At 26.2% G+C, this 24,100-nt stretch overlaps 1 protein-coding gene across 1 annotated transcript in view; it reads right to left on the bottom strand.

The window, feature by feature from the left end:
* Nucleotides 1-9,641, bottom strand: part of LOC107854949 (early endosome antigen 1) — a 36,744-nt gene extending 27,103 nt beyond the window's left edge. Inside the window, exon 1 of the mRNA XM_047393553.1 lies at nt 9,456-9,641. The gene's annotated coding sequence lies outside the window, so the exon portion shown is untranslated. The remainder of the gene's footprint in view (nt 1-9,455) is intronic.
* Between the last annotated feature and the right edge of the window lie 14,459 nt (nt 9,642-24,100).

The following is a 24,100-nucleotide window of genomic DNA, read 5'->3' as shown; positions in this document are numbered from 1 at the left end:
GAAGATGCGAATTACGGCAGAGGATTAGGGCCAGTTCGGGTCGCTAGTGTAGGGAATTAATTGGTGGGGGTGTATTCATGTTATGATTCCGTATTCAGTGTTTCGTGGTCCGTGTTCCATGTTTATTACGAATCTGTGTGCTTTCCTCTGCTTTATATTCCTGCATTCCTGCTTTACTCTGTTTTATATTCCTTATGGGTGCCGTATCTATGTTATGTCATCTGCTTCTGTGCTGCACTATGTGTTTGTGTGATATCTCGTGACTTGAGCCGGGGGTCTTTCGGAAACAGCCTTTCTACTTCATCAGAGGTAGAGGTATGGACTGCGTACATCTTACCCCCCAGACCCCACTAAGTGGGAATACACTGGGTTTGTTGTTGTTGTTGTTGTTGATTAGGAATAATTTTATCCAAAAAAATATTAATTAATATGTAAAGACTTTTAAAAAAATTATTTTATTTAAGGCTAAAATTTGAAAATCACTCCAATTTGAATCTATTTTCGAGATTCACCCTTCGTAAGCTGTGCCATCAAGATTTCCAGATGAGTTAGCTCTCACATCACAATTATAGAATTATAGTTGCTGAAATCGACTTCTTCTCTTAATTTTATAAATCCTAGAAAGGTCAGTAAAAGGAATAACAAATGTGTGTACTTATTTGGTTTGCTTATACACTCTTATTATGATTATAATATAATATTGAATTCTGTAAGAGAGGTCATTGTATTTCTTTTATTTGCAAAAGAGAATAACAAAAAAAAAAAAGTAGCATAGGCATGAGGTAACAGCTCTTCTTGTTATACTGATTATTTGTCTTGAGATTAGGTTTATCAAAAATAAACTTTTTATTATATCTGAGTTACTGATATAAACGGCGTACACTAATACACTTTATCCTTTCAAGATTCTATTTCCACCTTTCAAGATTCTATTTTGTGGAAATAGGTTGGGTATGTTGTTGTAAACAAGTGTTACTGGCTCTACGTAAAGAAAAAATAAATAGCTAGAAACTCATCATCTTATCTTTTTGAATTATTATTATATTATAAGCTAAAAGCATTATTTAATTGAAGTTTGCATCATGGGCCCGACCACATGATAGCATTACTCTATCATGACGACGCGCACGAATTTCTAAGTGGGACAGAGACCAAAACATCCTAAACATGGCAATTGGCATTTTCTTAGTTCCTTGTCATCATTTGTTGCTTACGGCGTGGCATCTGTTGGATGACAATTAATAATGGAGTTTCTGTTCCCAAAAAGTTTACCCTCTCTTTACCTTAGGCAAACAAGATTACGTTGTAACAACATTAATGTATAACAACATTAATGTATTCAACTTATCTATAAGTGATGTCTGAAAAATATAGTGTACTTAAAATTTTCTTTTATCAAAAATTAGAAAAGTTATTTTCAATTCTCAATTCAAGAAAAAAGAAAAATAGGACTATGTACATACAACAAAAGATTAACAATAGGGGTTTCGTTCCCAAAATTGTACCCCTTTCGAACATCGACGTCAAAGGGGATGACAACGTACACACAAAGAAGATTTATCCCCTCTAATGCAAGGGCGAGTTTATAGCTTAAAAATATATTAAAAGTGTGAAGAATTCTTCATTAAAGATTATTTTTTTTTAAGGATAAAATTCTTTTTACTATTTTCTTTAATTAATAATTAATTATTTTTATTATATTAACTAAACTCCTAAAATATATAGGATTCATGAAATATATGAAAGGAAAATTAATTAATATTTTTCATTATAATGATCAATTAGAAAAATACTCTTAATACTTCTATAAATATTGAAATGCACGTTAAACTACCAAATAAATCAATTTACTTATTGAGAAAATATGATTAATGTTCATCTAACGTAATTCAGTTGCATGTCTAGATTGATGAATGCTTAATTTTTTAATCCTCAACTTCTTCACTGTTTTTGTCAGCATATATCTTTGTTTTCATTCAAGTCATTCTTTAGGGTCAAAATTTTCACTCACACGAGAATTATTTTCATCCAATTGAAGCTTTTTGACCACTGTTGTATTATTTTGTTGTGATTTACAGGTCGTAGATGAATTTACAGGTGGTAAATGAATGCCGAACAACTTTGAGAATTTTTTTAGGTAAAGATTAGGTTTAATTGTATTATTTTTATATCTCTATTTTGAAAATTTATTTTGCGTAAATGTTAAGTTTAGTTGTATTATTTTGATATTTCTATTATCATATTATTTTATTATAGTTGACAGATGATAGATGACTGTCAAACGACTTTGAGAAATTTTTTGTGTAATTATATTGTTTTGATGTCTCTGTCATCGTATTATTTTATTACAGTTTACAGGTGGTAGATGAATGTTGATCGGCTTTGATAATTTTTTTTGGTAAATGTTAGGTTTAATTAAATCAATTCTCCAAAAAATGTTAAATTTAATTATTATATATATCTTTATTATTTAGACAAAATATCCTATTTAGTATAATATTTGAACTCAATAAAGTGAGAGATGTTGAATTTAATTATTATATATATCTTTGTTATTTAGACAAAATATTCTATTTAGTATAATATTTGAACTCACTTATACACTCAAACTAATAGCTTAAAAATAAGGTATATGAATTCATGATTTTTTCGTAAAATTACATATTATATATGTATATTTTTTAAAACTAATAGTACTATATATTCACGCTCATGTTGTAGAAGCTTAAATGATGCAATATATGTGACGCACTGCATTCTAAAAATCTTGCTACACGGTCAATTTAGCAAAGGGAAAAAAAATAATTCTAAAGTTGGGTAGGCCAAGTAAGCCACGCCAGGTCGGATGAAATTAAATAAAAAATTCAGGAGTATGACAAAGTATTAAATATTACTCTATAATAGAAGCGGCAATGTTGAGTAGCTTGGAGTCGTTTTGACTGCTTCAGCTGCTTCAAACGTAATTTTATTATATCACCTCTAATTAATTATTATAAATTATTTCATTTAAGTATTATAATATTAATAATATTTAATAAAAGGGTAGTTTTCAAAATGACTACTAAGTTCCTCAAAGTTTCACTTATTATTATTTGAAAAAAAAAATTTAGTTACTTCAATTGTAATTTTAATGTATCACCTCTAATTAATTATTATAATCCATTTACGTATTAAAAATAGAATAATAGAAGCGGCAATGTTGAGCAGCTTGGGGTCGTCCTGGCTGCTCCAGCTGCCTGCTTCAGCTGCTTCAAACGTAATTTTATTATATCACCTCTAATTAATTATTATAAATTATTTCATTTAATTATTATAATATTAATAATATTTAATAAAGGATAGTTTTTAAAATGACTACTAAGTTCCTCAAAGTTTCACTTATTATTATTCGGAAAAAAAAAAAATCAACTGCTTTAATCGTAATTTTAATGGATCACCTCTAATTAATTATTATAAGTCATTTACGTATTAAAAATTAATAATATTTAATTAAAAATGACAAATATTTTTAACATGTCTGCTTTGATTGGTTCGACATAATTTTACTATATCACCCCTAATTAATTATTATGAATTATCTAAGTATTAAAAATTAATATTAAAAAATTATTATAAAGTCATTTGAGTTTTAAAAAATTAATAATATTTAATATTAAATTAACTTGACGTCTTATATGAGATCCACTAAATTTTTTTTAAAAGCATTTTCTTATATTAATTTTGTTATATCACTTCTAATTATTTATTATAATTCATTCAATGTATGTCTACTTCGTTGCTTCAATCACGATTTTATTATATCACCCCTTATTAATTATTATGCTCATCTAAGCATTATGCCACTTAAATTGAATAATTATATATAAGAGGAAGTTTTATGCTTAATCAGGCAGCAGGTCGACATACCTGCTTCAGTTGTCTGCTTTAGTTGCTACAATCGTGTTTTTATTGTATCACCTTTAATTAATTATTATAAGTTATTTACGTATTAAAAAATTGATAATATTCAATACAAATAAACATTTCTGACATGTTTGCTTCAATTGCTTCAACCATAATTTTACCATATCACCCCTAATTAATTATTATAAATCATCTAAGTATTAAAAAACTAATAATATTTAATAAAAAAATGAAATAGGCATAAAATAATAAATTAACTCTTGATACTTTAAATTAGTTTGACGTCTTATATGAGGCTCACTTAGATTATTTTCATAAGAATTTTTTTTTAGTTATTATGCTATATCACTTTTAATACATGTCAGCTTTGCGGCTCCAATCGTGATTTTACTATATCATCCCTAATTATTTATTATGATTATTTAAGCATTAAAGAAAATTATATTATCAGTCTCCTATATAAGAAGTCATGTTCGACATGCTGCCTCAGCTGTTTCAATCATGATTTTACTATATTACCCCTAAGTAATTATTATAAGTCATTTATGTATTAAAAATTAATAATATTTAATAAAAAACTAAAATAGATATTTATAACATGACTGTTTCAACTACTTCAATCGTAGTTTTACTAAATTACCCATACTTAATTATTATAAGTCATTTAAGTATTAAAAAATTAATAATATTTAATAAAATAAGTAAAATAGACGTAAGATAATAAATTAATTTTTTATGTTTTAAACTAACATGACGTCTTATATGAAGCCAATTATAAAAAAAAAAAATTCATAAGTATCTTTTATAATAATTTTACTATGTCAATTCTAATTAGTAGAATAGAAAAAAAAATATTATAAATCGCAATAATTAAGAACTTAAATTATTTTTAAAATATAATTGGCTATCAATGTCACAAAAGTTTGAACAACTTAAAATATCGTTATACAAATTTCATCAATCTAAATATAATATTTATATGTCTAACTTAGAATCTATCAACCAAACAAATAAAACTTTTAATTAAATAATAGAATTATATATAACGTAAAATTTTTAAGGATCAATATTAAATCCTACGTAGCGCGGCATAAAACTGACTAGTAAATAACAATAAGCGTAAACATCACCGTCACAGATCCAACAAATAAAAAATTCTACCAACTCCAGATGCAAAGTCATAGTCCAATATTTTTTTTTTAAAAAAAGGTTATAGTCCATTTTTTTAAAAAAAACAAAGTTATAGTCCATTGCTTTACCACTAGAGCTCATTTCACATGGAGATTAATTATCTTTGGTTAGTTATCTTGAGATAGTTATTTTACTCTTAATGTGAATAAAAAAAGCATTATTATTTCAAATAATTGACTGAATAAGTCATTTCATGATTTTATTCAAATCATATATTAAATAAATTTATTTTACAATTAATATCGAAATAAGTTATTTCTTATTCCTGATGCCAAACGAACTCTAAGAGACATACCATAGTTTTACTACTTCGGTTTCCTCCTTTATTAGTACTACTTATTATGTTACTAGATGTCGAAGGTTCGTGCTAGTAGGGCCTAATATATATTATTTTTATCTTAATTTATGTGACATAAATAAAATTAAATAACTAATTATATTTTTAATATACTTTTAAATTTTTTAAGTTGTTAGCTATTGTAATCTATAGTATTTTTTCGACATTGTAATTTATTATTTTAAGTTGTTTGTTATTGTAATTTACAATACTCCTGTTCAAACTTTTGTAGTATTTAAGTTTTTAATTATTGTGATATGTCGAAAGTTAACTAAACCTTTTTTGATAATTTAAATTATTAATTATTATAATTTATAGTACTTTTATGTAATTTTTAAATACATATTATATTTAAAAATATATGTTACTTTTTATCTTAATTTATGTGACAGATAATTAATTATATTTTTAATATATTTTTTAAAATTTTTAAGCTATTAGATATTATAATCTATAATATTTTTTTGATATTATAATTTACTATCTTAAGTTATTTGCTATTGTAATTTATAATACTTTTGTTCAAACTTTTATAGTATTAATAGCCAATTCAAATTTTAAAAGTAATTTAAATTTTTAATTATTGTGATTTATCAAAATAATCCAAGACAGCAAAATTGGATTAATATAGTATAAAATCATATATGAAGTATGGAAGTGAATAAAATGATGATCAGCCGAAATGTAAATGCAGGGCCCACATATATTAAAGAATTAAAACAATGAAAGAAGTGTAATAAATTAAATCTACGATAGCCTTTTTTTTGTCTAATACCAAAATGTACACGACTAAAGCATACTAGGTTTTGAAGGTCCGTCCGCCCGTGCCAGCTCGGATCTAATATCTGTGTATCTTAATTTATGTGATAAATAAAATTAAATAATTAATTATATTTTTAATATGCTTTAAGATCTTTTAAATTGTTAGCTATTGCAATCTATAATAATCTTTTGATATTGTAATTATTATTTTAAGTCATTTATTATTATAATTTACAATACTCTTCTTGTTTAAATTTTTGTGATATTAATAGTTAATTTATATTTAAAACTAATTTATTTTTATAATTATTGTGATTTATAATATTTTTCTATCTCAATTTAAGTGACACTAATATAATTTTGAAAGTCAAATCAAATATGACGATTGAAGTAGCGAAACTGACACGTCTTGAATGACTCATAATACCTAATTAAAAGTGATATAGCAAAATTGCTATAAAAAATACTTATTAATTTTTTTTAAGTAAATCTTATATAAGATGTCAAATTAATTTAAAATATCAACATTTAATTTATCATTTATGTTTATTTTATTTTTTTATTAAATATTATTAATTTTTTAATATTTAGATGACTTATAATAATTATTTAGGGGTGATATAATAAAATTACGATTGAAGCAGACATGTCATAAATATCTATTTTATTTTACAAAAAAAAATTACTAATTTTCTAATACGTAAATGTCATATAATAATTAATTAGAGGTGATACAATAAAATTATGGAGCAAGCAGACAGCTGAAAGCAAACGTAACAACCGTCAGCTGCCTCCTTCTAGCAGCTGCTACTCACACTTATATATATAGTAGTAATTTTTAAAACATTAAATTTTATTAATTTTTTAATATACAAATATCATATAATAATTAATTAAGGATATAGTAGTAATTTTTAAAACATTAAATTTTATTAATTTTTTAATATACAAATATCATATAATAATTAATTAAGGATAGTATTATAAAATTAAGAAGCAAGCCGGTAGCTGGAAGCTGACTGGAAAGCAGCACTTATATATTAGTAGTAGTAATAAATAAATAAAGAAATAAATAAATAAATGTAAATATAAATAAATTCGATATTCCACCACCTTTTAAGGATTGTTTGATAAAGTGCATCAAAATAGAGGAGGTACGTATTAATTTTGTGTATTACTAATATTTTATTTGGTATATTTTTTTGTCTATATATAACTAATGTAAGACATTGATCATATACTCTATTTTGTATTGAGATGTGTATTACAAATATCTCAAAATTCATGACATTGGGAATGAAAGGATTCATCCTTTTTAATATATATATAGAGAGGATATTTTTCTAAAAAAAATATTTTTTTAGAAATTATGAATTCTTATTATTTTTAATACATCAACTAAACACTGCATAAAAAATACGAGTATAACTAATGCAATCATAGCTAATACACCATATTTTATATTATTCCTATTCACTGAACAAATAAATTTAGAACTAATCAAGTCTTAAAATCATATTAATTCAAATTATTCCACGGCAGAGTGGGTCCTGAGGTACAAACGATAACTTTCAATAAAGCAAGAAAATGGAGTATCGATATTCTTACGCACAAGGCGAGGAGAAGTGCCCGATTATAATGTAAAATAAACAAAACAGAAGATTTGATTCTTCCGTAAACTTCAAAAAATATGGAAAACAGTGTTAGATAAGCAATTCAATGAAATCTTTTAGACAAGTGAAAACTACTACAGTATCTAGTCACGCACAGAAGTATTACGGACTTCGTCCTAATTCAGGCATTTTCATTTTTAATTATATTTTTTAAAGAACAATATTTTTTATCATTCAAAATAACTTACCCTTAAGGTTCTCATTTAAAATTTAATAAAATGATTATAGCATATAAATATTTAAGATTTATTTTAAGTCATAAATTACAGAAATCTTTCCTTTTTCTTAAATTTTCTGTTAAGTCAAATGGTACATAAATTGAAACGGGAGTGGTTAAGATGGAATCAAATGTAATATGCCAAAGATTTTCTCATATTTGGATTAATAGATTGCCCCTCTAAATTTCAATTCGACACTTAAATTATAACCACCTAAATACATGTAATAAAATATTCTTACTTGAGACTTTCAGCTTAAATTTGAAAATATTTTGGTGCATGTAATCTCAATCAGTCATTACATAGATAAATTATTTATTTAAAATATGTTATCTCATCTAATTATACACAACATCATTAATTGAAATATATCTGAGATTTTACGGCTTACTGAGAGTAATTCATATAATTAAACGAGGTAACAAATTTGAAATTATTAATTATCTATGAAACGGACATTTCAGAATACACCCGGAAAAAAAAATTTGAACCAAAAGTTTTGATAAAAGTATTTTATCATGTCTTCAAGTATTTAATTAAACAGCCCTGATTAAAATCTCAAAATAAAATTTAGTGGCTTGAGAAGTTGTCATATACTCACCCTATTCATATTTCAAATCACACAGATTTTCATTTGGAAAAGAAATGCTTGTGGGGATCCCACAGAATGCAGGTTATATTCCGATCGCTCTGACGAAAATTGAACTACAGTTGCTAGCATGTTCTCCTTCCTAAGGATCTGAGACTGTTTTAGTCGATTGAAATTAATTTGGAAGGATCTGAGACTTTTTTAGTCGATTGAAATTAATTTTATCTCATATTTCAATGATGTATTAGTTAATTTTGAAATTATTTTATTATTTATATAATTAAAAATGTAAAATTATTATTTTGATATAGAATAAAATAATTTTATATATATTATTTATATTGTTTATGAAGAAGAAGTTCAAATCATTATACAAAGAACAAAAAGGTCCGCTTAATAGATTACTTGATTATTTTCTTCGTCGAGATCATCACAAAAGCCGACTGCTAAACGTTTCAAATTCAAACTGTTAAATGATTACTAATCAGCGATCTAAATCGAAACACAAAAATTAACGAAAAAGACAGAAAACATAAATCGAGTTAGACGGTAGTAAAATTCGATGCTCAATCATAGAAACTAAAAGTCTCATCAACTCATCAAATACTTACTAGAAATTAATTTCATCTCTCTTTTTTTCTTTCAAAATCTCGAAGCACAGAAATGAGCAAAAATAAACGATATAACTTCACAGATCAAACAAACAGTTAATAACACACAGAGATATGTAATAACAAAGAGATTCATGGAAAAAAAAAACATAGGAAATGATGAGAGCTTGCCTGAGACGAGGACGATATTGATTTTGGTTGCTTTGCTTTTTGGAGTGAAGCTTTTGTTTTTTGTTTTTTTGTTTTGAACTTGGAAAAAGTGTTGTTGAGAGAATGAGTAAAGATTGGGTACCAATTGTTGGTATTTAGTAGCAATGGAAAGGAAAGAGGAGAAGCCTTTTTCTTCTTCTTGTTTTGGCTATTTGGGCTACTAGAAGAGAAGTGGGGTCAATGACGAGGTGGCTGTGCTGTGGGCGGGCCATCCGCATTGGCGAATAGTTTTGTTCAAATGTTGCCCCTTGTCCTATTTCCACCATTTGCCCCTCATTTCTTCTATTATTACAAGTTTTTCTCTATTTGTGTGAGACGCACGGGGTCGCAAACGGACCGTCGAGTCGGATATGGACGAATTTTAAAAATGAATAAATCATGTGAAAATGGATTAAATATTTCGATTCGATTCATATTTACGAAAAAATTCAAAAGTAACAACTTAACAACTATAATTATAATTTTTATAGCAATTGTTTCATAATTATAAAAAATAACAAGTTGTATTTTGTATTTAAATAAAATATTGTTATATAAATATATATACAAATTGAATAGTAGTTCTTATTTTAACTCCTAACAGTTGGGGTTAAATAAGGGAAGTAACCATCCATAACTCATTCTACTTTTAATTATTTTAATTACAAAGATTCTTTTTCTTCTTTTTTATTCTTTTTCGTTTTTTTTATTTTTCGTTTTCTTTTTTTTCTTTCTCGTATTTTTCTTTTTCTTTTCCTATTTTTGTTTTTTTTTATCGTTTTATTTTTTTATTTTAATTTCTTTTTCTTTTCTTTTCTTTTCACTTTATTTTCACGCTTTTATTTCTCCATTTTTAATCCTTTTTCTTTTTTTCTTTATTTTTATCTTTTCCATTTTCTTTTCTTTTTTTTCTTTCTCTTATTTTTCTCTTTCTTTTTCTTTTTCTTTTTCTATTTTCATTTTTTTCTTTTTTTATTTTTTATTTCTTTTGTATTTAAGTAAAATGTTGCTATATAAATAGATATACAAATTGAATAGTATTTTTTATTTTAACTCTCATCGGTTAGAGTTAAATAAGAGAAGTAATCGTCCCTTAATTCGTGCTACTTTTAATTATAAAGATTTTTTTCCCTTATATGACTCTTCTATTTCTTTTTTTTTAATCCTTTTTCGTCTTTTTCCTTTTTTTTATTTTTCTTTTTCTTATTTTTTTTCTTTCTCATATTTTATTTGGATTTCTTTTTCTTTTTCTTTTCACTTTATTTTCACTCTTCTATTTCTCTTCTTTTTTATCCTTTTTTTTCTTTTTTATTTTCATATTTTTTTTCTTTCTCATATGTTTTTTCTTTTCCTATTTTCGTTTTTTTCTTCTTCTTTTTTCTATTTTTATTTCTTTTCTTTTTACTTTTATTTTTAAACTTATATTCCTATTTTTTTATTTTTCTTTATTTTTTACGTTTTTCACTTCTCTTTCTTTGGATTTTTCTTTTTTTCTTTTTCTATTTCTCTTTTTTTTTTACTCTTCTATTTCTTGCTTTTATTTTTAAAAGACAATATCTATATCATATATGCATATTCAAAAAAATATAAAATACGTAGACATACAGATCTTCGTATGTATATACAGTACAAACCATACATATATATATGTGCATATGTATTTACAAACATACATAACTGACTCATATGTATATATAAACATATAGAACACAAAATTTATATAACAAAAAGTGACATAATACATTTGTCTAATAGCGCTTAAACTACACATTTCTTCATGATGTAGACATCAAAAATATTCTTATGACAAAAAATCTTGTACTGCTCCTTTGATAACATTGTCTTAATATGTTCTTCAATATTGTTTACCATGTGACATCCTATATGTGGTGCAAATTTTAAAAGTACTCTTGACATGAATATTTGCTCATGTGACAATTATAGATCAAAAAAATGACATAAATATATACTACATGTACTTCTCACAAAAAAAATACAAAATACATAATATGAATATGTTTTATATTACATTACAACAAATACATATATCCCTGCATATATATTTTAAGAATACATGTCTGGTCCAAAGTGTATATTATCATATAAAACATGCATATATAAATTCATATGTTTTTACAAAATACATACCATAGTCATATTAAATTAAAAATACAAATGCATATCTTAAAACAGTATAAAATAACTATACTATTTATCTTGATATGTATTTATCTTAATGGTATGTTGTAGTTATAATTGTAATTGTATGTTGTGTTGTAGTTGTATTTATATATTTAATAAATGTATTTGTATTTTATTTTGATATTTGTATTTCAAGAAATATTTCAACGGAACGAATCAGAGTGTACATGTATGATGGTATGAAAAAAAACATCTAATTATCTTATATACATTTGTAATTACTGTATATTATTATATATATCTATTTGACTCCAGTAAAAAATGTATTTTGTATTATGTAAGATGTATGTATAGTTATGCATAAATTACTTATACAAACATAAAAGAGCTGAGAAATACATATAAAGACCTGTAAATACATATGTAGAACTGAAAAATACATATGCAGAATCGAAAAATACTAATGTCCAATTGAATTTGAGTTTTTTAACTAATTTTCTTTAAAAAAAATTTAGATTGTACCAGTCACAAAGTATGTTTATACAGTACATGACAAAGAGAAGCATTTTATTGTTTGCCTCAAGAAAAAAATTTGTCATGCATTTCAATTGGACGAGATACCATGTGTACATACTTGTGCAGTCTTGGATAGCAAGAACCATTTTAAATTTGCTACAGGAAACATCGATGATTTTCTTGTATTTTAAATTTGATAAAATCCATCTCTACATTGATAGTGATGTAGTGACATAGTATTTGACAGTTATGTTGTGTTATTGTATTTTGGAGATTCATACTATATTGAATTGAATGGAAGATTTTAACTTATGTTTTATGTTGTATATTTCATCTTGTTTTCAATTATTGTATAATATGTATACTAAACCTAGTACTATTTCAAACAGAAATTACAAATACATATGAAAATTTTATATGTATTTAACATATACATATAAGTAACCACACGTATTTATCACATATTTAGCAAATACAAATAAAATTATGTAGTTAATTGAAATTGTTATACAAATAGATATCTGTATATGTATTTTTCAAACAAAGATATGAATACACCTTAAAATTCATGTCATTATGTATACGAATTTGCTCTGCTCTACTGGATGCATTTGTGCTCAAGAACATAGCGTCAATGATATATTCTCCATAATGTTGTTCATATGCTCATCTCTCAAAGTACTTCACAAGAATAGGAATAATTTCCATTGCCAATCCTTTCACGTGAAAAATGTTATAAAAATTATAAATTAAAAAATACAATAATTTTAATTACACATATAATCATTAAATCAAAATTGCAATCAAAATATACAACATAATTCTAACTATACAAATGCTAACATAATATACAATTTATTTTTAAAATACACAAATTCATAAAAAATATACAAATAAATTACAATAAACGAATAAACTGGTAATATACATTTACACATTAAGACATACAAACAAAGTTATAAATATACAAATATAATCAACATGTACAAACGTAAATAATATATACAAATAAAAATCAGTAGACTACAAGTTCACTATTCTGAATATACAAAATAGGTTAATCAACTATACAATTCGATGAAATTCGAAAAAAGCTTATTACTATTTAACGTATCAAAATCAAGTTTGAACAAATAATAACTCGATCAGTTCAATTTTCATCTAATTAGATAAAATAATACAGTCACCTTTATTTTTTTAAATTCATATATCAAATATTTAAAAAATTATTTGTTGGAAAAATTAAGAAAAAAATGATTAAAGACATAAAAATAATATCAAACAACATTAAATCATTTTAAGTTGCTGAAATTAATATAGGAAAAAGATTTTTTGATTCAATACCTGTAATACCATTGATGAATTATTTTAAATTTTCGAAACTCGTGAAGATAAAAATCTTCAGTTGATTTGATTTTGATATTATTTGTTGAAGACTACACTGTAAAGCGTCTTTTTTGAGGGAGTGAAGTAATGGAGTGAAAATAGAAGAGAGGTAAAGTAATGGAGTGAAAATAGGAAAGAGGAGTAAAACACGTATGTTTGAAATTTATATGCAAAATAATGTTACTCTTGTTATAAACTGTAATTTTAAAAATAATATTGCTATTTATTGTAATTATATTTTTAAGTATGTTACTTTCTGTAATTTTTCTTATTTGATATGAAAAAATGGCTAAACTCAATGGATAATATGAATATTCATATTATCCATTACTTCTTATTATGTAAAGACAAAAGTACTCCTATATTACAAGAAAAACTACATGGCTTAGCAAACATAAATTTTTAATTATTTAATTTACCCTAAATTTTGATTAATTACAATCCATAGTCTCTCTTAATAATTAAAAACAATCCATAATCTCTTTCATTTATTTCTCCCTTAATTTTTTTTTCTTTTCCAACTTTTTTTTCTTCTCTCTTTTCTTTCTTTTTTCCTTTTCGTTTTTCCCTCAATTTTCATTTTTTTTTTCGTTTCATCGTTTCTCATTTTTTCTTTTCAATTCTTTCATATATTCTTTTTAAAAAAATTCCTTTATTTTTTTCATCTTGTTTCATCTTTTTCTTTTTTCTTTGTTTCGTTTATTCTTTTTTATCATATTTTATTTTGTATTTTTTTACCTCTCATTTTTTTCGTTGTTATTGTGTTTTATATTTATTTATATCATACAATATACTTTAAATAAATTTAATATTTTTATTTGAATAATTTAGACGTAAATATGTATAATTTATCATTTGTATCAACGAATACTTCAAATAATTATTTTTTAATTATTTTAAAATACAAACAACGCAAATTATAAAATACAAATACAATTATATCAGCGAATATAAAAATACAAATAATGATACACATACAAATATAATAAGCGATTGTGGTATTTTTTGTGCTCGATGTAGTAATATTTTTCAAAAGTACAAAAAGTTAAAATAAAAAATAAAAAAATACAATAAAAAGAATAAAAGAGGAATAAAAGCTAGACATAAAAAGAGAGAGAAAAGAAAGAACGAAATAAAAAAAATAGGAAAAAATCAAACTAAATAGAAAAAGGGGCACAAGAAAAAGAAAAAAATACAAAAAGAAAAACGAGAAAGGAAAAAAAGAAGAAGTGAAATAGAAGTAAGAGATAGAAGAGATAGAAAAAATGAAAAGAAAAAATAGAAAAACAAAAGAAAAAAAGAAAATAAAAATAAATAAATAAATAAATAAATAAATGAGAAAAAAGGGTGGGTCAAATAATTTAACTGAATTTTTTTTTAAAGTTCAAAAAATTAAGAAAATAAAACTTTAAAAAAACTTTAAATATTTTCTATTTTTTTTAAAAAAATTAAAAATATTTTTCTTCATACCAAACACACTCTTAATAAGTATACTTTTGAGGTTGATATTCGATATATTTCATACATGTCATACTTTAAGGAGAGTTTAATTAGTGGATACTCATAAATTATCCATATTTTAAAATGGATAATATGGGTTGACCCATATTTAACCCTCTGGTAAATGGATTGAATACCCAACTCATTCGACATGGATAAAACGGGTGGATAATCATATTATTTATTCATTTTGCCCCCCCCCCCCCCGCACAACTAATGGTTATCTCGGGATAATTAATTCTATAATTTAGTTATTTTAAAATTAGTTACTCTATCAGATATATGGAATAACTTATTTCATCATTATAATATAAATAGTGGAGAAATAATTTAAAGATTAAGTTATACTTTCAACTAAATACGAAATAAAATAATTCCATATTTTATTTCGATAATATTATACCTTAACCTTACACCAAATGACTCCTAAGTTCTATACATGAGCCTTGGGCGTTTTGCGCTATATCATTTCTGAACCACCTCAAAACTGCATTTTAAAATACTGATTTATATACAATATTTATTATGCTTATTTTTATTTGTCTAATATTAATTTCGTGCTAATAAAAAATAATAATTTTATATATCACTCTTTAAGTACATATATAATAAATTAATATTTTAAAAATAAGTATAACTAATAATAAAAATAAATTAGAAATTAGGTGATACATTATCTCTTCAGTTTCTAAAGTCGACAAGTTAAAATAAACATTTGTTTTATAATGATGGACAAATAAAACTAGCCGGTCCAATTGGAGTATTAACCCTTTTCGGGAGGTAGAAATGGAGTATTTAACTTGATTTTTAGCTGTGTTCAATTTTGACAATTCTTTCATCGTAGTTGTACATAATTCTCTTTTTTATGCAACGGTTACAAATTACGTAAATTTAAACTCATTTAATTTGCAATAACCAAATTCTGATAATGTAATGCTCTATGAAACAAACTTTTTGAAGTACTATTCCTTGTGTCTATGGTAATATAATAAATGAGTCCATAAAATATTTTAAATTTCATTTTTATTGAAACATTATTATATAAATTAACTTGAAGATATATTGCTTAATTCTGTGTTCGAAAGACGCTCTGAAAATTCAACAGTTGCAGCTATGATAGCTAAATTTCAGTTTTTATTTGTGATGTTGTTTGTCAAACGTTCACCCATTCTATTTAATATAAATTAGAATAAATAAAATTGGCACTAATATATCTTTAGATTTGGTATTATTGTAGTAAACACTTATAAAGCACCATAACCAACTCCATGCCACTTTTATCAAGGTAATTTGGTGCTACAAAAAAGAATATGTTTTGCATGCAAACTATAGTTGTTATATATAGTTTTAAGTTTTAACCAAACACTTGTTTAACGTCTACATCAAGTTGTCCTTGCGCTAATTTTTAAGTTGTAGTACCATATTTCATAGCTTACCAACACATGGTCTGAATTATGGGGAGAAAAAGAACTCGCACTCTTCATGCTTTTCTTTTTCCTTATTCAAATTTTGAAGATCCATAAACCATCCCCCCTTAGAAAAGTTGAAAAGAATGAGGTTAAGATTCTTTCCTTTATTTTTTTAATGTTTTTGAAAAATAAAATAGTACTAATAGGGTTAGTGTTGTCATTACATAAATATTAGGCAAAGTTCTCTTTTTGGAGGTGAGGTGGTGACGGTCCACTTGATGACCGACCAAACCGGCCTTACTAACTAGTCTTCTGTCCCTACGATGATGACATTTCCCTTTTCTGGATTGCCAATTTGTTTCTTGCACCCACATTTCTGTTGATTATTCATTTATTCTCTACCCCCTTGATTCCACTTTTCATGGGCAAATTTTAGTTCATTCAATATTATTTTATTTTTTATATCCTTAGAGAAGTTCATCTGGATCAATTCTTAACTAGAATCAACAACTAAGATGGGTGTATTGTTTTATTCTTCCCCACATAATTATCAAGTAAACTTTAGATGATGTAGCGTTTGAATTAGTGACTTGAGTACGAATCCTCAAACGGTTAAATTTAGTGACATGAATCACAAGTCCCTCAACACACCTTTGCCATCTAAACTAATCTTTGGAGAAGTTAATTGAATATCTATTGATCATAATTTTAGATAAAATATGTCTAATGTTATAAATATATTTTCATGTATAGTGAATCTCTCTCTCTATAAGTTTATTTATGAAAAAGTTAGAAACCCTAAGATTAGATTTTCCATATAAATAAAGAGTTTTCCTTATTGTGATTCACATCTCACGTGAAATAATAATCACTCTCTCTTTTCTCTTCATTATTTTTATTCTTATTTTATATTTCATAACACGTTATCAGCACGAGTCTCTAATCAATTATGAAATTGATCACTAGCCGCCGAACGCTTTCTGTCCACTGCGTGCTCCAAAGAATTGCTTTTGCATCAGGTATTTGGGTTTGCATGAAAACTGGAAAAAGAAGATGATAGCGAGAAATTTGTTTTGAATATTGTTGGTATGTTTTGATATGAAATAGATTTTTAATAAATGACTATACAGTACACTAAGGTAATTATTCAGCACTAAGTTATAGGAAACAAGTACATATGTACTGTCCAAAATTTTTTATCATGTTTTATGTTACTAGTATAGGCACGCATGAAATATTTAAAAAAATAAATCATTAAAAATATTATTTATTAATTTACAAGAATAAATTAATTTTCATTGTAGCACATTAATATAATTTAAATTAATTAAGATGTTATAAATGTATTTACATTATAGTGAATGTCTATCAATAATATAGATAAGAGTATTTTTCTCTATAAATAGAGGGGTTTTGTTCATTATATTATCAATCCGATGATCTCTCATCCTTCAAAAGACATAAGAATTACCCTCTCTTCCCTCTTTACTCTTCTTTTTTATTCTTTATCATTTTATAATACGTTATCAGCACAAGACCCTACCAAGTAAGGTGAGATTATAAATAACACGTAGACAATTTATATATTTGTTAAACCAAAGTGGAGTTTAAATTAGTTTAAAATTCGTAAAAGTAGGCTATATGCACGGATACAAATTTTTTTAGCAAAAGTAGGTTATGAACATAAAATGCTTTGTCTTTTAGTGCATATTGTAGTTATCTGCTTGTTATTTCTCTGATTTTAGTTGTAAAGCCATTCATTCATAAAATAAAACTTTGCTCCCAGAATCAGTTTTTTATGAAGTCAGATATTTGGAGATATTCCTTATGCTATTTGTCTTTTTCTACTAATGATATAATTAGTTTAAGTTCCATCGAGATGTTTAAGACGCCTTTATATGGATAAGACATTAAGATTGGATCTTAATGCACTATATTGATGATATTGTGATGGATAAGACAAAATAATGACTTTTTGGTAAAAAGTCATGTGATATGTCCCACTGAATATGCTTCATTCCATGAAGTGAATGTGGTAGCAATATGTGATAAGTCTGAAAGATGACAATTTACTCTATTCTTGAAGTGAATGTGGTAGCAGTGCATAATATGTCTGAAAGAAGACAAGTGATTGAAGAACGAATATACGTATTGAGAGACAATATGATAATGATAATCAAAAGTGATGATATTTTCACACGCATATTATGATCCTAAGATATGTTAGAGAAAAATTCTCTACGTCATATGTATACCTCGATTTGCTCATGAAGTAGTAGTATCTTGAAAGAGGTTCTAAGCTATCGTAATTTGATATGCTTAAGAGATGATTATATTCTATTATTTGAGAATGAGAATTTTGATTATTATAAATACAGATCTAAACCCTGGGTGTAAATATAACTGTATATAAATTTGAACGTGCTCGTGGTTGTAAGAAAATCACAATCCACCTCCGAAAGAGGCAAAATAATTTAGAAGGGTTATTTTGAAATCTACTTCTAATAGTAAATTTGAAATTTATTCATATAATAGTAAATCTGAAATTTACTAAAACAAAAGGTACATGTCATGGTAAACTTGGAGTTTGCTAGAATAAAAGTTCATAAGTTGACATGAACGAGTGCAATATCCCAAAGATGTGTATACTGAGTATTAAATATATATTGAAGAACTAGAAAATTCTTGATGAACTTTTAATGTTACTTGTCATCATGATAAGTTGGTTGGACCAACTAATATTGGAATTGGATCCCATAAAATCTGAAAAGTATAAAAGGAGAATAAGGGCCCGTTCACCTATCATGTGATATCTTGAAAAGATGCATTGATATAAGATGATCACTTGTACGTTTATTGTCAACCTGTAGTTTGACATTCATAAAGTTGCTTGCTCAATAAAATTGAGTTAAAAATATAATTTTCAGATTGTGCAATGAAGACAATTCATCTTGATGGTGATTGTTTGACATTGAATGTCTTCAATAAATAGCTAAACAATTACTAATGATAACAAAATTTCATGTGTTGATCTAAAATATGATGTATTGCATATAATAGCACTTGTATGCATTAGACCAATAAATTATGATTATTTTTCCCTCTCAATTGGTTCTAAGTTAGGAACCACACGTTGTCCATCTAATAGTTGATGTGCGGTATATGATTAATGAATATACCATGATGCACAAAAATGGATTCCTCAAAGAAGATGAAAGATGTATGTTAATTTTTCTAACATAAGGGGGATTATAAGAAGCTATGATGTATGTTAGAAATTATCATCAAATCCTTATTTAAAAGATAATTCAAGTCAAATGCCGAACGCATTTCATATTTAAGCTACAAGTGCTCTTATTTTGTGTCTCTAAAGGACAAAGTCTAAACATGCGTGAAGCGTGATAGACCAATCAGTTCAAAATGGAATAATCCTTGAAAAAGATAAAGAGAAAATAATCATAATAAGAAGATAATGTGCTCTTGAAGAGTCTACGACACAACACTTCATGAAACCTTATGAGAGGTTCAGATACCTGAAAATAATGAAGTGATAAGATCTCAAAATGTTATATCGCATTGTGAACCGATACAAAATGATATATCATTAACGATATCTTTGATACGATATTGGCGCAATATTGTAAAATATTACGAGGATCTGAATTCTACGTTTATTTAAGCATGCTGACGTAGAAACATTTATCAAGTGACATGAAAGGATGCATCCTGGTAAGTGTAAAACTTATTTGATTTGCAGTCCAGACACTTGAAGATGTCACATATGACTTGTTGAATATTTTCACTTGACAAAATTTATATGAAACTTTTTAAGGATTCAAAATGCTTGAAGCATATAAGAGTTTCTGGGAAACTTATTTAGAATGCTTATATTGTATAAGCTTATAGCTTGAAAATTATTAGAACTCTTGGAGGGTTTTCAAAAGCAATAAATTATTTGCTGAAATGAGAAACATACCAAATTGAATTGGTTATGAAGTACCATATCTTAGTGCAAGTGATGCACTAGTGCATCTTGCAAATGCTATAAGGCCTGATATAATTTTTTCATTCAATTCTTTAGCAAGGTATATTTCTGCTCCTACTAGGAGACATCCAAATGAGATAAAATACATGAGTTTATTTTATTCTAAAGCTTACAATCCTGATCTTGTTAATTATGCTGATGCTGGGTATTTATTTAACCCGCATAAATCTCGATCTCAAACATGCAATGTGTTCACATGTGGGGACACTGTCTATCTTGGAAATATACAAAGCAGTCTATCTAGCCACTTTTTTGAACCATGATGAGATAATAGCTATTCATGAAGCTAGCCGAGAATGTCTATGGTTGAGGTCCATGATACATCTCATTCAAAAAAAATGTGGTTTGAAATGTAATAATGTATCCACAGTTTTATACAGAGATAATGCAGCATGCATAACACATTTTAATGGAGGATTCATAAAAGGATATAGAACGAAACACATCACGCCAAATCTTTTCTACATACATGAGCTACAAAAAGAATGGTGATATTAACGTGCAAAAGATTCGTTCAAGTGATAATGTGACTGTTTTATTCAACACGTCTCTTTCTTCTGCAACTTTCAAGAAGATGATGCACAATATTGGGATGCAAAAGTTCATTGATGTTCTCGCCAGGGGCAGAAAATATACGTTGTGCTCTTTTTTTCTTTCAAGGTTTTGTCCCACTGGATTTTCCTTGTAAGGTTTTTAATGAGGCAACCAAAATGCATATTGTTAGAGATGTGTACTCTTTTTCCCTCACTAGATTTTTTTCCGTTGGATTTTTTCTTATAAGATTTTAACGAGGCACATTATCTATCAATTAGACATTCAAGGGGAAGTGTTATAATGCATTATAGTGAATGTCTATCAAGAATATATATAAGATCTATCAAGATCTAGTTGATATATATCAGGATTTAAAGTATCTGTATTTTAGTCAGAAACTAGGAGTATTTTCCCCCATAAATAGAGGGGTTTTGTTCATTGTATTATCAATCTGATGATCTCTCATCCTTCAAGAGAAATAAGAATTACTCTATGATCTCTCATCCTTCAAGAGAAATAAGAATTACTCTTTCTTCCCTCTTTGCTCTTCTTCTTTATTCTATTTTATAACATAAGAAATATTAAATATAGTTTGTAATAAATAATTCAAAAAATTACATAGTTCAATTAATTTAATTGAACTATGTACTCTTTCTTCGCCGCCATCACGCCACCCTCCCCTTCTTCAACCCTCTCAACCTCTCCTTCCACACAATCCTATAATCTAATCATATGACTAAAAAATAACGAATAATATAATGATCAAAAGATTAATCTATAATTTTCTTTAGAGATAATGTATCAAACCCCCCCTAAACTTGTCACTCCAACTTACTTTAGCACTTAAAGTTAACACGTGTTTATTTACCCCCTTAATATCTTTAAAATGAATTAATTTAAACCCTAAATCTGACGTGGCATTTTTTTTTTAAAAATGAGTGATTTAATTTAAAAAAATAAATGGTCCCACTTTTATATAATATATATATCCAAATCACACCCTTTCTTCTTCTATATATTCAAATTATACCCGTTTATCCTATATATCCAAATCACACCCTTTCTTCTCCAAAGCCACCCACCCCCTCACCCACACCCCACATCTCCGTACCCCCCGCACCCTTGTACCCCTTTCTTTTATTTTTTTTCTTACACCTCCACCACTACCCCCACTCCACACCCCTTTCTTTTATTTTTTTCTTACACCTTCGCCTCTAATCTACCCCACTCCCACCCCACCCCTGGCAGCCCGCACCCTCACCCGATTCCCTTTCTCCTTCTTCAAATCCTCCATCTCTATTTTTATTAGATTTCATCAATTTTACAAGAAAAAAATATGTATAAAAAATTCGATTGTTGATGCAAGTTTTAATTTGAATAAACAAACAAATTTGGATATTTGGATGTTTATAATTCATAATCCATAAAGATAAATTTGGGTGTTTGATTTAATCCATAAATTTTAATTTCGTACCTAAATTTGGATGTTTGGTTTGAATTTGATAAGCTTCGTAATTCATCATTATGAATTTTGGGGTGGAGGTGCGGGCTGCCAGGGGCGGGGGTGGGGGTGGAGGAAGAAAGGGAGGTGGTGGGGCTTGAAGAAGAAAGAATAGGGGCAGGGTGGGCGGAAGGTGGGGGAGTGCTTTTTTTTTAATATTGTATTATAAATAAATTAGTGAGGTCACTTTTTTTAAAATAAATTTTGATGTGGCGCTGATGTAGCACTGACGAGGCACAAGTGTAATACACTCTCCGCAGTGAGAGTGGTGTTTTTTTTTTAAGGTAGTATATAATTACTTCAAAAAGATTTAGGGGGGTAAATAATTATCCGTAAAGTTTAAGTGTTAAAGTAAGTTGTCGGGCAAGTTCAAGGGGGTTTTGATGTATTATCTCTTTTCGTTAATACATGTTCACTATCTAAAATTAGTCGACTGTTAATATTGACTTTTAATGTTCACTTGATTTATTGTTTATTGAGATTTTAGTTGTGTGATTTTAAAAAATTTAAATGACAACAAGAATCAATAAATATTTTTATATCTATAAATGTATATTTGCAAGTAAAATCATGAAAAGAATAAATCAATTACAATAATTAGATGCGTATAAATCTATTTTATAACCTTTTTAGGAGAGAGTAGATAAATGTGACAGAGAAATATATTAAGACGAATAAAAATTATATAATAATATTTGTGATCATACAAATATATTTGGATTCATTCTTTATAAAAATGGTCTGATATCTTTCGATTCCCAATAGTACTTGCTAATTTCTGAAATATTCATTTCACATCTTGGAGAAATTTATGTGCATAAGAATTGTGGAAACTTCAGCTTCCTTAGATACATCTGTGACAAAATGTAAATATAGTATTAATCACAGAAAATAATAAAATCACTATAAAATTAAATCAAGTATGAGAACATACCTTTGTAATTATTCAGAGAGATCTGAGCATTTCCTATAATTTTTTCATCCATAGTAGGTACATCTATTTCAAAAGATAAATATAATGTTAATCATAAATAGCGATAAAATAATTCAAAAATAACTTAACCATGAACAATAAATATATTTATAATTAAATAAAAAAAATCTTATGAGAATTACATATAATCTTTTTATCCATTATAGATTTATCTGTAACAAAAAATAGTTATAATGTTACTCATAAATAACAATAAAATAATTTAAAAACTCAGTTAAGCATCAACATATTTTGATAGTTACTCAAAGAAATTTGATGAGCATTATTACCTGAAATCTTTTTACTCATTGTAGAAATTCTCTACGATACAAAAAAATATTAAAATATAATTTGTAAAGATTCTTTATTTTTATATACTGCTAACATGGTGGTTTTTGAATAAAACGAATAAAGAAGGACATAAATATGACTTTGTTAGGATTAAACATGAGAGTAAAAATTTTATCATTGCTACACTGAAGGTATAAACAAAAATAGTTAAGTATACAAACAATAGAAAATTTGAAAGATTTGAGATAAATAATTTTTTTTAAATAATTAACAATAGAAAAAGAAGAAGAAAGCTTACACTCATATATGTGTCACTGAAGGGTATATATA

This window comes from Capsicum annuum, chromosome 7 (genome assembly GCF_002878395.1).
Source record: "Capsicum annuum cultivar UCD-10X-F1 chromosome 7, UCD10Xv1.1, whole genome shotgun sequence".
Classification (NCBI taxonomy): Eukaryota; Viridiplantae; Streptophyta; class Magnoliopsida; order Solanales; family Solanaceae; genus Capsicum; species Capsicum annuum.
This window is presented reverse-complemented; position numbering and strand designations above follow the sequence as displayed.